Source organism: Xenopus tropicalis, chromosome 8 (genome assembly GCF_000004195.4).
Source record: "Xenopus tropicalis strain Nigerian chromosome 8, UCB_Xtro_10.0, whole genome shotgun sequence".
Classification (NCBI taxonomy): Eukaryota; Metazoa; Chordata; class Amphibia; order Anura; family Pipidae; genus Xenopus; species Xenopus tropicalis.
Genome location: NC_030684.2, coordinates 137,072,081 through 137,088,452, shown reverse-complemented (window position 1 = coordinate 137,088,452; position 16,372 = coordinate 137,072,081). Strand labels below are relative to the sequence as shown.

Sequence of the window (16,372 nt, the reverse complement as noted above, 5' to 3'; positions counted from 1 at the left end):
CTGGACTGTCTCCCCACTGATGCTGAGCAAGACTGTTTCATATTAAATAGACCGTCCGTTTAAGGACTTTACAAGAATGCCAAATTCATTTACTGTATTGAGTTGGAACAAACACTTGCACAGTGATGGAGAGGGTTGGTTATACAGGGATACTGGGGATATTAGGGCTACACTTTGCTTTCTTTGGGGTTTAAAGCTGTTTTAAATGTATAGAAAAGGGGCACTATTTTGGTGCCAAGTTGATGCTTAATTGTCTTTACTGTCTTAATCTCATCTATTCTAAGTCATTTAAGTGACCCCTAGCAGAGCCTACCATGCACTAAGATGGCTAGGGCTGCACTCACTGGATTCAGTGTGCATTTGTCTTTTGCCAACGGGTGTGGGTAACCCTATAAACACTACTTTTAATTGACCTTGCCCTTTGTACACACTACGGGTTTGTTACTTAGTGATGTCCTCTAATTGGCTACTCTGGGGTCAACTATAACTACTGGTGTGGTGCATAGAATGATTGCCAGTGGTGTAAGTATAGAGGAAGCAGTTGCAGGAGAGGTGCAGGGGACAGGGGGTCTGGACTGTGGGGTCTGTTTTTCTATGGTTTTTAGAAATCCTGCTTCCCCAGTTGCTGTCTTACCTACTCTGTAGGGGGGGGGCACTGTTTTTATACCACTGATTATTGCCAGTGGGTGGATGTGAAATATTTTGTATAGGAATCTGATTTTCCTTCTGTGGGTGTGCACATTGTAGCAATATTATTTCCCACAGCTGTACTCTGCACTTGGATATAACATTTAACCTTAAAAAGGAATTTTGCCGATGTACCTTAATTTGTAGATCCACCAAAAACATGGAATAGCACCACTCAATAACACAACCTCCCCACATTGTATCCCTTTGTAGAAATAAACAAGGCTCACAGATCTATACTACATTAGTAGCAAGCCATCAATGTTATAATGCCCTGGCCACATGTACCTTGTATCAATACATGGGTCTTTTTATTTATATCCCATGTTGGGTCTCCATTCACTAGCCGAGCATTCCTTAATAATCAGTTGCCTATTAGCCAGTGTTTGGCATAGTCTGAACTACTAATAGTGTTGCCTCCCTTATAAGCTCTTTAATATTGATGTTATTGTTCTGCTCAAGGCTTTGAATGACATTGGTATCTGATATACTGTGTTAACAGGTATTGAAAGGTGCTTCTTGATTGTTGTGTTGCGCTTTCTGCATATCCATGTCCCCTATAGACATTTTGTGCTCTGACCCCCACATTTCCTGGCCAAAAAGGGCATCTGATTTCATCTCTTTACTATTCTCTTTGCTTAGGGTGCAGCTTTCAGTATTGCTACAGGCCATGCTATACATTTCCCTGGGGTACTCCATCACCCTACAGTGTCCTGGCAGTCCAACTACCACATTACTGCTTTGGGATTCCACATTCACAAAATAAAGGATCCCTATAGCGTGCTATTTGGTATCCCACCCATATTTATCTACTCCTTCTTTCTACAGTATACCGGCAGCCCAACTAACACATTGCTGCCTTAAGGATTATTTCTTTCCCGGCAGTCCAACCAGCGCGTTGCTGCCTCGGGGACTATTTTTTCCCGGCAGTCCAACTAGCGCGTTGCTGCCACGGGGACTATTTTTTCCCGGCAGTCCAACTAGCACGTTGCTGCCCCGGGGACTATTTTTTCCCGGCAGGCCAATTATCGCGTTGCTGCCCCGGACTATTTTTTGCCGGCAGGCCAACTAGCACGTTGCTGCCTCGGGGACTATTTTTTCCCGGCAGGCCAACTAGCACGTTGCTGCCCCGGGGACTATTTTTTCCCGGCAGTCCAACTATCGCGTTGCTGCCCCGGACTATTTTTCCCGGCAGGCCAACTAGCACGTTGCTGCCTCGGGGACTATTTTTTCCCGGCAGTCCAACTAGCACGTTGCTGCCCCGGACTATTTTTTCCCGGCAGGCCAACTAGCACGTTGCTGCCTCGGGGACTATTTTTTCCCGGCAGGCCAACTAGCACGTTTCTGCCTCGGGGACTATTTTTTCCCGGCAGGCCAACTAGTGCGTTGCTGCCTCGGGGACTATTTTTTCCCGGCAGGCCAACTAGCACGTTGCTGCCTTGGGGACTATTTTTTGCCGCCAGTCCAACTAGCGTATTGCTGCCTCAGGGACACTGTTTTCCTAATAAAATAAATTCCCTTTGCATAATAATACCTAGTACTGTATAGCACAGTAAGCTACAATTCTGAAAGCTTTGCACCAAGTGACTCTGAAGGCACCAGGAGGGCATCAGCCACCTTCCTCTGCCTGGGGCTGTAGATAGATCCATAATGGAGTCAAGTGACACCTCTGAGATTACAGACCAGCTAGTCATTATATATATTAAAATAAGTCAAGAAAGAAAGTGGGGCAGATGCACAGCCCTGATTCCCAGGGTTATTTGCAGAATGCATTAATAATTAAGTCTGATTGAGTTGTGAGTTGTATTTCCTAGATGTTCAAACACATGTAATAATGATGTACGTCTGATAAAGGGACTTGATGTTTGGAGGAGGCCTTATGGCACATGTGTCAAACACAAGGCCCGTGGTTGCTTTATGTGGCCCCTGGTGACTGCGCCTGACCGTACAGTATCTTAATCAAAAATCTGGCTGGCGACTTAGCCTGTGTTTTAGATTTCGGCCCCCTTATATGATTGAGTTTGCTGAATTGCACATGGCTTGGTGGATCTGACAAGCTATGGTACATATACAAACTACTTTCAGGTCAGAGTATTACATCCATGTACAGGGGATCCTGAGTATCAACAGCTTTATGTTAAATACAGAGGCTAAATATATATCGCAAAATGGTAGTGCTGAATGTAGACTAAGCTGCTCTTTACAATTTGGAAGATATTTTATGATATGGGAGACTGATAAAATAAGTTTACAGGGATTTTCAGAGACTTTCAGCTCTACTAAGAGGTAGAGATTCCATTGAGAGGCTTTAATGGAACATATTGCCACTTCAATGTGGGACAATGGATGATAGATATACTGACTATAGTAGAACCATAGCTATTAGGGATATTGTATAATTCTTTTAGAAGCTTACTGACTTCACATACTGTGTTCTATAACAATAAACCAGTAAGGGACCTGTTATTTAATTTGGATCTCCATATCTTAAGTCTACAAACAATAATTTAAATGTCAACTAAACAGGATTGTTCTGCCCCAATAAGGAGTAATTATATCTTAGTTGGAATCAAGTACAGGTACTGTTTTATTATTACAGAGAAAAGGGAATCATTTAACCATTAAATAAACCCAATAGGGCTGTTCTGCCCCAATAAGGGGTAATTATATCTTAGTTGGGATCAAGTACAGGTACTGTTTTATTATTACAGAGAAAAGGGAATCATTTAACCATTAAATAAACCCAATAGGGCTGTTCTGCCCCAATAAGGGGTAATTATATCTTAGTTGGAATCAAGTACAAGGTATTGGTTTATCATTACAGAAAAAATAGGGTGTATGGGGGGTGGCTTTTCTGTAATTCAGAGCTTTCTGGATAGTGGGTTTATGAATAATTGATCCTATACCTTATTATATTTTTACAAGGTGTACTACTGGAATATGCCACTGGAAAGCAGTGCTCTGTTGGAGGGTAGTGTTTCATAAAGTCCTATGCACATAGCAACATGGTGGAGTTGGTGGAGTAACAAGTTGTTTCTAAATTTCATATGTGCCACTTTGCCTGTTACTTCATTATAAAAGCCAATCTTTCCTCTCTGCGGCAAATTAGAGAGGCTTCAGATGGGGTTTTTTGCCTTCCTCTGGATCAACTAGTAGTTAGGCAGGTTATATATAGGCATTATGGTTGAACGTGATGGACGTATGTCTTTTTTCAACCCAACTTACTATGTAACTATGTAACCTTGTATACCAATGCTGGCACTAGCTATAATAGTTATATGGATTATCTTAGAAGTGAAGGCAATTATGTGGAAGAGTGCATTTACCTTGCACCAACAGGTAACCCACTCACCCCTACTCTATACTGGGAATTGATGGTGTTTCCTATTAATGAGTAACTCAAAGTAATTCTAGGCTTTAAGTTTAAGTTAATTAGGTAAATTGTGCATACTGCCTGTCACTCACTGGAAACTCCCATTTTAGCCACTAGTAAATGAGCACACTAAAGTACCAAAAGTGTTATAGAAACAAAAAAGTGCTGACCCAGGGGGGACCTAGGAGATTGTACCATTTCTTCTTGGGCATCTGTTTGTTTTACAGTTTGGGCCCTGGGAAGTGTCATATATGGGAAGAAACTTTAATGTATAGACCAGTATTATACTCTTACTGTAATAACTGTTTGAATTCTGTATTATAAATGACTGTACTATAATAGAACAATTAACTGCAATACATGAGTTGGTTCTCACTGGAAGGTAAGTGGGGTCCCTGTGTTTGTGGTAGAGGTTGGGGTGACTACATAGGCTGATTTAGACATGCATGAGAGGAGGTTCTGGTTATTGAGATAGGGGTGCGAGACAAGAGATTAATTGTTTCTAATGAGTGTGACAATGAAATGCCTTAACAAAGATATATCTTTGTTTATTAGGTTGGACCCTGGTCTGAATAAAGTCAAGCGGAGGAGGTACTTCAGCCTTGGCAGGTAAGTAGACAAGCTGGTGCTAGTGGTGGGGTAATTGGTTGGGATTTGTGTGAGCATTCTGCTGCCTGATTACATGAGCATCCAAGTGATATACTTTGTACAATTTCTATTTTTCCACTTATCTTTATGTTGGAATATAATTGGGATCTCATTTAGAGTTGTAGGAACAAAAAGTTGTGGGTTTTACATCCTAAAGGCGTAAGAATAAGCTGCATCCTCCATACCAGGTAAGTATTCTATGTTAATATGAAGTGGTAATAGTGGAGAAGGGTATGTAGCTAGCTTTAGTTTATGATTTAGGGAGAGCCAAAGAGAAATGGTAGAATTTAGTAGGATGTAAGGATTTGGGTCTTCTTAGCACAGATTAGGGAATGGAATGTTTAATTCACCCACAAATTTCTAAGTGTTCTTCAGCTTACAGGGGAGTCTAGTTTAGTATATTCTAAACCCTTGATAGGATGCAGGCTTGGTATCATTTTTCAAAGTTTGGATAACTTAGTTCACCTGCTAAATTATACTTATATAAGGGTTAGAGTGATTTTAATATGTGTGAATGTGCTGCCCAAACTATGTTTTTGGTAATAGGTTGTGCCCTGGTGTGGGAAAAGTCCAACAGCAGCGGTGCTTCAGCCTTAGTACGTGAGTTTGTGGTAAAGGTTTTGGGTGGAATGATCATTTTTTTAACATGTGTGAGAATATATACCCTCAGGGTGTTTGTAGATTGGACCCTGGCTTTGGAGTTCCCAGCAGAGGAGAGTTTTCTTGCTGGGTGAGTGAAGGTTCTGGTTCTTGAGATAGGGGTGCGAGACAAGAGATGAATTTTTTCTAATGAGTGTTACAATGAAATGCCTAAAGAAAGATATATCTTTGTTTATTAGCTTGGACCCTGGTCTGAATAAAGTCTAGCCATGGAGGTACTTCAGTCTTGGCAGGTAAGTAGAAAAGCTGGTGCCAGTGGTGGGGTAATTGGTTGGGATTTGTGTGAGCATTCTTCTGCCTGAGCATCCCTGGTGAAGGGATAGATTGGTTTCAATGTGCATAAGGTGTGTGTGCTACTTCACCTGGGCATCTCTTTTAATTTTTAGGATGGGGAGCTGCTTTTGAAAACCCTCTGTGGAGGCACTTCAGCCTTGGCCGGTGAGTGGGAATTACCAATCTCGGTGTTGTAGGATGGGCTTTACTTTGGGAGATATTTAGTCCCCGAAGCATTTTATTCTTCATGGTTAAGTAGGCATGCCGGTGCTGGAGGTAGGATGTGGAGATATTGGTTTTGGTGTTAAGACTGAGTCTCTGTCTTTTTTAGGCTAGGCCCTGATAAGGTAAACTGACCTTTGTAGGTGAATGTGGATGTGTGAGAAAAACCCTCTCTGTTGGTGAGAGACCTAAACAGCTGTGACAAATAAACATGTTTTGCTTCTTCAACTCCCTGCACCCCAACTATTTATTGTGTGAACGAAAACTTGTACTGTGGAGCTTCACGTCTTCTACCAATTGCACCCCACCTGCCTCGGGGACTATTTTTTCCCGGCAGGCCAACTAGCACGTTGCTGCCTCGGGGACTATTTTTTCCCGGCAGGCCAACTAGCACGTTGCTGCCTCAGGGACTATTTTTTCCCGGCAGTCCAACTAGCACGTTGCTTCCTTCGGGGACTATTTTTTCCCGGCAGGCCAACTAGCACGTTGCTGCCTCGGGGACTATTTTTTCCCGGCAGGCCAACTAGCACGTTGCTGCCCCGGGGACTATTTTTTCCCGGCAGTCCAACTATCGCGTTGCTGCCCCGGACTATTTTTTCCCGGCAGGCCAACTAGCACGTTGCTGCCTCGGGGACTATTTTTTCCCGGCAGGCCAACTAGCACGTTGCTGCCTTGGGGACTATTTTTTGCTGCCAGTCCAACTAGCGTATTGCTGTTTCAGGGACACTGTTTTCCTAATAAAATAAATTCCCTTTGCATAATAATACCTAGTACTGTATAGCACAGTAAGCTACAATTCTGAAAGCTTTGCACCAAGTGACTCTGAAGGCACCAGGAGGGCATCAGCCACCTTCCTCTGCCTGGGGCTGTAGATAGATCCATAATGGAGTCAAGTGACACCTCTGAGATTACAGACCAGCTAGTCATTATATATATTAAAATAAGTCAAGAAAGATAGTGGGGCAGATGCACAGCCCTGATTCCCAGGGTTATTTGCAGAATGCATTAATAATTAAGTCTGAGTTGTGAGTTGTATTTCCTAGATGTTCAAACACATGTAATAATGATGTACGTCTGATAAAGGGACTTGATGTTTGGAGGAGGCCTTATGGCACATGTGTCAAACACAAGGTCCGTGGTTGCTTTATGTGGCCCCTGGTGACTGCGCCTGACCGTACAGTATCTTAATCAAAAATCTGGACGGCGACTTAGCCTGTGTTTTAGATTTCGGCCCCCTTATATGATTGAGTTTGCTGAATTGCACATGGCTTGGTGGATCTGACAAACTATGGTACATATACAAACTACTTTCAGGTCAGAGTATTACATCCATGTACAGGGGATCCTGAGTATCAACAGCTTTATGTTAAATACAGAGGCTAAATATATATCGCAAAATGGGACTGCTAAATGTAGACTAAGCTGCTCTTTACAATTTGGAAGATATTTTATGATATGGGAGACTGCTAAAATAAGTTTACAGGGATTTTCAGACACTTTCAGCTCTACTAAGAGGTAGAGATTCCATTGAGAGGCTTTAATGGAACATATTGCCACTTCAATGTGGGACAATGGATGATAGATATACTGACTATAGTAGAACCATAGCTATTAGGGATATTTTATAATTCTTTTAGAAGCTTACTGACTTCACATACTGTGTTCTATAACAATAAACCAGTAAGGGACCTGTTATTTAATTTGGATCTCCATATCTTAAGTCTACAAACAATAATTTAAATGTCAACTAAACAGGATTGTTCTGCCTCCAATAAGGAGTAATTATATCTTAGTTGGAATCAAGTACAAGGTATTGGTTTATCATTACAGAAAAAATAGGGTGTATGGGGGGTTGCTTTTCTGTAATTCAGAGCTTTCTGGATAGTGGGTTTATGAATAATGGATCCTATACCTTATTATATTTTTACAAGGTGTACTACTGGAATATGCCACTGGAAAGCAGTGCTCTGTTGGAGGGTAGTGTTTCATAAAGTCCTATGCACATAGCAACATGGTGGAGTTGGTGGAGTAATAAGTTGTTTCTAAATTTCATATGTGCCACTTTGCCTGTTACTTCATTATAAAAGCCAATCTTTCCTCTCTGCGGCAAATTAGAGAGGCTTCAGATGGGGTTTTTTGCCTTCCTCTGGATCAACTAGTAGTTAGGCAGGTTATATATAGGCATTATGGTTGAACGTGATGGACGTATGTCTTTTTTCAACCCAACTTACTATGTAACTATGTAACCTTGTATACCAATGCTGGCACTAGCTATAATAGTTATATGGATTATCTTAGAAGTGAAGGCAATTATGTGGAAGAGTGCATTTACCTTGCACCAACTGGTAACCCACTCACCCCTACTCTATACTGGGAATTGATGGTGTTTCCCATTAATGAGTAACTCAAAGTAATTCTAGGCTTTAAGTTTAAGTTAATTAGGTAAATTGTGCATACTGCCTGTCACTCACTGGAAACTCCCATTTTAGCCACTAGTAAATGAGCACACTAAAGTACCAAAAGTGTTATAGAAACAAAAAAGTGCTGACCCAGGGGGGACCTAGGAGATTGTACCATTTCTTCTTGGGCATCTGTTTGTTTTACAGTTTGGGCCCTGGAAAGTGTCATATATGGGAAGAAACTTTAATGTATAGACCAGTATTATACTCTTACTGTAATAACTGTTTGAATTATGTATTATAAATAACTGTACTATAATAGAACAATTAACTGCAATACATGAGCTGGTTCTCACTGGCAGGTAAGTGGGGTCCCTGTGTTTGTGGTAGAGGTTGGGGTGACTACATAGCCTGATTTAGACATGCATGAGAGGAGGTTCTGGTTCTTGAGATAGGGGTGCGAGACAAGAGATTAATTGTTTCTAATGAGTGTGACAATGAAATGCCTTAACAAAGATATATCTATTTTTATTAGGTTGGACCCTGGTCTGAATAAAGTCAAGCGGAGGAGGTACTTCAGCCTTGGCAGGTAAGTAGACAAGCTGGTGCTAATGGTGGGGTAATTGGTTGGGATTTGTGTGAGCATTCTGCTGCCTGATTACATGAGCATCCAAGTGATATACTTTGTACAATTTCTATTTTTCCACTTATCTTTATGTTGGAATATAATTGGGATCTCATTTAGAGTTGTAGGAACAAAATGTATAAGTTGTGGGTTTCACACCCTAAAGGCTGAAGAATAAGGTGCATCCTCCATACCAGGTAAGTATTCTATATTAATATGAAGTGGTTCTATATTAATATGAAGTGGTAATAGTGGAGAAGGGTATTTAGCTAGCTTTAGTTTATGATTTAGGGAGAGCCAAAGAGAAATGGTAGAATTTAGTAGGATGTGAGGATTTGGGTCTTCTTAGCACAGATTAGGGAATGGAATGTTTCATTCACCCACAGATTCCTAAGTGTTCTTCCCAGCAGAGGAGAGTTTTCACTCTTGCTGGGTGAGTGGAGGTTCTGGTTCTTGAGATAGGGGTGCGAGACAAGAGATGAATTGTTTTTTAATGAGTGTGACAATGAAAAGCATTAACAAAGATATATCTTTGTTTATTAGGTTGGACCCTGGTCTGAATAAAATCTAGCCATGGAGGTACTTCAGTCTTGGCAGGTAAGTAGACAAGCTGGTGCTAGTGGTGGGGTAATTGGTTGGGATTTGTGTGAGCATTCTTCTGCCTGAGCATCCCTGGTGAAGGGATAGATTGGTTTCAATGTGCATAAGGTGTGTGTGCTACTTCACCTGGGCATCTCTTTTAATTTTATAGGATGGGGAGCTGCTTTTGAAAACCCTCTGTGGAGGCACTTCAGCCTTGGCCGGTGAGTGGGAATTACCAATCTCGGTGTTGTAGGATGGGCTTTACTTTGGGAGATATTTAGTCCCCGAAGCATTTTATTCTTCATGGTTAAGTAGGCATGCCGGTGCTGGAGGTAGGATGTGGAGATATTGGTTTTGGTGTTAAGACTGAGTCTCTGTCTTTTTTAGGCTAGGCCCTGATAAGGTAAACTGACCTTTGTAGGTGAATGTGGATGTGTGAGAAAAACCCTCTCTGTTGGTGAGAGACCTAAACAGCTGTGACAAATAAACATGTTTTGCTTCTTCAACTCCCTGCACCCCAACTATTTATTGTGTGAACGAAAACTTGTACTGTGGAGCTTCACGTCTTCTACCAATTGCACCCCACCTGCCTCGGGGACTATTTTTTCCCGGCAGGCCAACTAGCACGTTGCTGCCTCGGGGACTATTTTTTCCCGGCAGGCCAACTAGCACGTTGCTGCCTCGGGGACTATTTTTTCCCGGCAGGCCAACTATCGCGTTGCTGCCCCGGACTATTTTTTCCCGGCAGGCCAACTAGCACGTTGCTGCCTCGGGGACTATTTTTTCCCGGCAGGCCAACTAGCACGTTGCTGCCTCGGGGACTATTTTTTCCCGGCAGTCCAACTAGCACGTTGCTGCCTTGGGGACTATTTTTTGCCGCCAGTCCAACTAGCGTATTGCTGCCTCAGGGACACTGTTTTCCTAATAAAATAAATTCCCTTTGCATAATAATACCTAGTACTGTATAGCACAGTAAGCTACAATTCTGAAAGCTTTGCACCAAGTGACTCTGAAGGCACCAGGAGGGCATCAGCCACCTTCCTCTGCCTGGGGCTGTAGATAGATCCATAATGGAGTCAAGTCACACCTCTGAGATTACAGACCAGCTAGTCATTATATATATTAAAATAAGTCAAGAAAGAAAGTGGGGCAGATGCACAGCCCTGATTCCCAGGGTTATTTGCAGAATGCATTAATAATTAAGTCTGATTGAGTTGTGAGTTGTATTTCCTAGATGTTCAAACACATGTAATAATGATGTACGTCTGATAAAGGGACTTGATGTTTGGAGGAGGCCTTATGGCACATGTGTCAAACACAAGGCCCGTGGTTGCTTTATGTGGCCCCTGGTGACTGCGCCTGACCGTACAGTATCTTAATCAAAAATCTGGCTGGCGACTTAGCCTGTGTTTTAGATTTCGGCCCCCTTATATGATTGAGTTTGCTGAATTGCACATGGCTTGGTGGATCTGACAAGCTATGGTACATATACAAACTACTTTCAGGTCAGAGTATTACATCCATGTACAGGGGATCCTGAGTATCAACAGCTTTATGTTAAATACAGAGGCTAAATATATATCACAAAATGGTAGTGCTGAATGTAGACTAAGCTGCTCTTTACAATTTGGAAGATATTTTATGATATGGGAGACTGATAAAATAAGTTTACAGGGATTTTCAGAGACTTTCAGCTCTACTAAGAGGTAGAGATTCCATTGAGAGGCTTTAATGGAACATATTGCCACTTCAATGTGGGACAATGGATGATAGATATACTGACTATAGTAGAACCATAGCTATTAGGGATATTTTATAATTCTTTTAGAAGCTTACTGACTTCACATACTGTGTTCTATAACAATAAACCAGTAAGGGACCTGTTATTTAATTTGGATCTCCATATCTTAAGTCTACAAACAATAATTTAAACGTCAACTAAACAGGATTGTTCTGCCTCCAATAAGGAGTAATTATATCTTAGTTGGAATCAAGTACAAGGTATTGGTTTATCATTACAGAAAAAATAGGGTGTATGGGGGGTGGCTTTTCTGTAATTCAGAGCTTTCTGGATAGTGGGTTTATGAATAATGGATCCTATACCTTATTATATTTTTACAAGGTGTACTACTGGAATATGCCACTGGAAAGCAGTGCTCTGTTGGAGGGTAGTGTTTCATAAAGTCCTATGCACATAGCAACATGGTGGAGTTGGTGGAGTAACAAGTTGTTTCTAAATTTCATATGTGCCACTTTGCCTGTTACTTCATTATAAAAGCCAATCTTTCCTCTCTGCGGCAAATTAGAGAGGCTTCAGATGGGGTTTTTTGCCTTCCTCTGGATCAACTAGTAGTTAGGCAGGTTATATATAGGCATTATGGTTGAACGTGATGGACGTATGTCTTTTTTCAACCCAACTTACTATGTAACTATGTAACCTTGTATACCAATGCTGGCACTAGCTATAATAGTTATATGGATTATCTTAGAAGTGAAGGCAATTATATGGAAGAGTACATTTATCTTGCACCAACAGGTAACCCACTCACCCCTACTCTATACTGGGAATTGATGGTGGATCAACATTAATGAGTAACTCAAAGTAATTCTAGGCTTTAAGTTTAAGTTAATTAGGTAAATTGTGCATACTGCCTGTCACTCACTGGAAACTCCCATTTTAGCCACTAGTAAATGAGCACACTAAAGTACCAAAAGTGTTATAGAAACAAAAAAGTGCTGACCCAGGGGGGACCTAGGAGATTGTACCATTTCTTCTTGGGCATCTGTTTGTTTTACAGTTTGGGCCCTGGAAAGTGTCATATATGGGAAGAAACTTTAATGTATAGACCAGTATTATACTCTTACTGTAATAACTGTTTGAATTCTGTATTATAAATGACTGTACTATAATAGAACAATTAACTGCAATACATGAGCTGGTTCTCACTGGAAGGTAAGTGGGGTTCCTGTGTTTGTGGTAGAGGTTGGGGTGACTATATAGCCTGATTTAGACATGCATGAGAGGAGGTTCTGGTTATTGAGATAGGGGTGCGAGACAAGAGATGAATTGTTTCTAATGAGTGTGACAATGAAATGCCTTAACAAAGATATATCTTTGTTTATTGGGTTGGACCCTGGTCTGAATAAAGTCTAGCCATGGAGGTACTTCAGTCTTGGCAGGTAAGTAGACAAGCTGGTGCTAGTGGTGGGGTAATTGGTTGGGATTTGTGTGAGCATTCTGCTGCCTGATTATCTGAGCATCCAAGTGATGTACTTTGTACAATTTCTATTTTTCCACTTATCTTTATGTTGGAATATAATTAATTGGGATCTCATTTAGAGTTGTAGGAACAAAAAGTTGTGGGTTTTACATCCTAAAGGCGTAAGAATAAGCTGCATCCTCCATACTAGGTAAGTATTCTATGTTAATATGAAGTGGTAATAGTGGAGAAGGGTATGTAGCAAGCTTTAGTTTATGATTTAGGGAGAACCAAAGAGAAATGGTAGAATTTAGTAGGATGTAAGGATTTGGGTCTTCTTAGCACCGATTAGGGAATGGAATGTTTAATTCACCCACAAATTTCTAAGTGTTCTTCAGCTTACAGGGGAGTCTAGTTAAGTATATTCTAAACCCTTGATAGGATGCAGGCTTGGTATCATTTTTCAAAGTTTGGATAACTTAGTTAACCTGCTAAATTATACTTTTATCAGGGTTAGAGTGATTTCAATATGTGTGAATGTGCTGCCCAAACTATGTTTTTGTTAATAGGTTGTGCCCTGGTGTGGGAAAAGTCCAACAGCAGCGGTGCTTCAGCCTTAGTACGTGAGTTTGTGGTAAAGGTTTTGGGTGGAATGATCATTTTTTTAACATGTGTGAGAATATATACCCTCAGGGGGTTTGTAGATTGGACCCTGGCTTTGGAGTTCCCAGCAGAGGAGAGTTTTCGCTCTTGCTGGGTGAGTGAAGGTCCTGGTTCTAGAGATAGGGGTGCGAGACAAGAGATGAATTGTTTCTAATGAGTGTGACAATGAAATGCTTTAACAAAGATATATCTTTGTTTATTAGGTTGGACCCTGGTCTGAATAAAGCCTAGCCATGGAGGTACCTCAGTCTTGGCAGGTAAGTAGACAAGATGGTGCTAGTGGTGGGGTAATTGGTTAGGATTTATTTGAGCATTCTTCTGCCTGAGCATCCCTGGTGAGAAAAGTCAGCAGTAGGTGGCTTTGGAAGGTGAGTACTTATCCTTTTACAGGATTTAGGAAAGAGTTGGCTATATGTGGTTGATTATATATTTTATTATTTCTAGTCCCAGGTTTGATCCCATCTGGGAATTGTATGGTCACATGGGAGATTGGCATGGTGGGTGGGGATGCTAGTGGTTATAGTTGGGGGAGGAAGGAGGGATAGATTTGTGCTTCAACCTAGGTATGTTCTGTTTAACTGACCGGGCCTGGTTTGGGAAAAGTCTGGCAGTGGCAGCATTTGAGTTGGTAGGTGAGTGAGATTCTGACCTTTCCTTACTTTAACCTGTGTCTTTGTTTTATAGATTGAGCCTTGGTTTGGGGAAAGTCCTTCTGCAGAAGACGCCATGAGTAGCAATGCTCACAGCAGCAGAATTTATATTTACAGGTTGTGACTATCTGCTCACAGAGGCACTTACGCCTTAGAGGTGAGTAGGGGGGCAGATACTTGTGTGGCACAGGGCATTGTTGATGCTGGATGTCTGTTTTATATATTGGGCCTTGGTTTAGTAATTGTCCCGTGGCCACTGTGGTTCTTCACTTTTGGTAGGAGAGTGGAGCAATAGTACTTGCTTGTGGGGTTCACGTGATGTTGTTTTTATTAGCACCTTTATTTTGAGTAAGTGAGGCCTTTTTTTAGTCTGGCCATGGTGGCTTTTTAGCCATTTTAGGTGAGTGGGGATGCTGAAGCTTTTGGTAGCTGGTCATATGGGTAATCCAGTGGTTTAGGTGTACAAAGGTACGATCTCTTACCTATGTATCTTTCTTTTACAGGTTGGGAAAGTTCAGCCTTTGCTATACATGAATGGGCTACTTTAGCCTAGGTTTGTCTATAACAGGTTGTACAGCGAATTGCAGAGGTGTAAGTGCTTTAGCTATAACACGTGAGTGTGGTGCTGATGCTTGCAGTTAAGATTTTGAGGGAAGGGCTAGATTTTTTTTTTTGTGTCTACAGGTCTCTTATACAAGTCTGTTGGGGATAAGTGTGTCAGAGAAGAAATCAGATCATTAGTGGCTGAGTGGGGATGCACATGGTATAGAGTGATAGCTTTTTGGGGGGAGAGCCCTTTCAGGTGAGTGGGGGTTTCTGGTACTCCCGGTAGGTGCCTTAGTTAGGGGGTTTGATTTCTTTTGAGATGCATAGGGATGTGCTTCAGCCTAGGCTTCTTTATTTTACAGGTTGGTTTGGGAGAAGTCCAGGCTGCAGATCTGCTTCAACATTGGCAGAAAGCTGAGGATGCTGGTTCTTGTGGTAGGTGTGCAGGTTAGGGATACATTGGTTAAATGCTTGAAGAGTTCCCTTGGTTTGGGGGGGTTAATGCTAGGGGGTTTAGATGGATGTATATATTGGTTTAAGTGTGCTGCCTCAGCTTAGGCATATTCGTGTTTTACAGGTTGGACCATGGTATGGGAAAATTCCTCTGTGGTTTTGCTTCAGTCCTGGCAGCTGAGTGGGGATACTGGAGCCTGTAGTAGGGGTACGGGTGTGGGCTATAGAACATCTAATGTGTGCTGCTTAAGCTTGGGCAACTCTAAAGCTATCTGTAACTTGCCCCAGAGAGGGGGAATCTCTTTCCTAAGTCAAAATAAAATGACTTGCCCCTTAATCAACTCTGTGCTAAGAAGTCTGCAGACTTTGTTTTTAAACAGCCAAGAAGAGTGAAGGGCAAACATAAATGCTAAAGAATAATACATGAGCTGTAGGTAATACATGAGAAATGGCAGCGCACAGATGTGGGGAGTGGAACCTTCTAGGCATCAGTAGGGAAGGCGCCACCAAAGGAGCAGTAGTTGGTTTTATATTTGGGAAACAGGTGATTGTAAAGGGTTTGGAAGCATTAGGAAATAAGCATATATAGTGGATAACATCCCCAGCTATCATTCATAAGGATATTATCAGGCACTGAGCAGATCATATAACAGTACAAGACCCCACAACCAGTTCTAATATCCTTCTGAATAGCAGCAGTAAAACATGTTCTTGTTAATACAGCAGTGTAGCATAATAACACCTATTATTATTATTATTATTATTATTATAATATTACACATCACTGTACAATAGAAGGGAGGTAGCACTGAGCATACACATCTTACCTGTGTGTGACTGCCCATCGAAATGCTCTGCAGCTGCATGAAGATTACAAGGCAAATACTCACATAGGCGCTTACACAGCACATCATTCAGGTACAGACCCCCATCTCCCCGTCACCATTCATTCAGGAATCGCGGCCCCCGTACAACTTGGTGACTACAGAAAGTTTCCTGCAGCTGAGTGTGCCCTGCCAGCTCTCTTACCAACTCTGTCTGTGATGTCTCATAGTGAGAGAGAAACTGGGAAACAAGTGCAGACTGTCTGTGATGTCACAAAGAGAGAAACTGGGAAACAAGTGCAGACTGTCTGTGATGTCACAGAGCGAGAGCGAAACTGGGAAACAAGTGCAGACTGTCTGTGATGTCACAAAGAGAGAGAAAGTGGGAAACAAGTGCAGACTGTCTGTGATGTCACAAAGAGAGAGAAAGTGGGAAACAAGTGCAGACCCCCCACCTTGACACAGACAGCTGCCCATCAGGCTGCATTTGAAATGTCAGTTGGGCACAGGGCTTCTCCCTCATACTGGCAGGGGCACAAATGGCAGTTGGGAGCTGGGGAATGGCAG

General features: G+C 41.9%; 1 long non-coding RNA gene across 1 annotated transcript in view; it reads left to right on the top strand.

Annotated features, from left to right (window-relative positions):
- Nucleotides 1-16,372, top strand: part of LOC101731953 — a 63,171-nt gene that overhangs the window by 11,459 nt on the left and 35,340 nt on the right. The window contains exons 2-15 of the long non-coding RNA XR_004219850.1: nt 4,616-4,669; nt 4,826-4,896; nt 5,255-5,438; nt 5,548-5,601; nt 5,755-5,806; nt 8,798-8,851; nt 9,008-9,084; nt 9,431-9,484; nt 9,639-9,690; nt 12,619-12,649; nt 12,810-12,880; nt 13,239-13,700; nt 14,017-14,573; nt 14,667-14,963. This is a non-coding gene — a long non-coding RNA (uncharacterized LOC101731953). The remainder of the gene's footprint in view (nt 1-4,615; nt 4,670-4,825; nt 4,897-5,254; nt 5,439-5,547; nt 5,602-5,754; nt 5,807-8,797; nt 8,852-9,007; nt 9,085-9,430; nt 9,485-9,638; nt 9,691-12,618; nt 12,650-12,809; nt 12,881-13,238; nt 13,701-14,016; nt 14,574-14,666; nt 14,964-16,372) is intronic.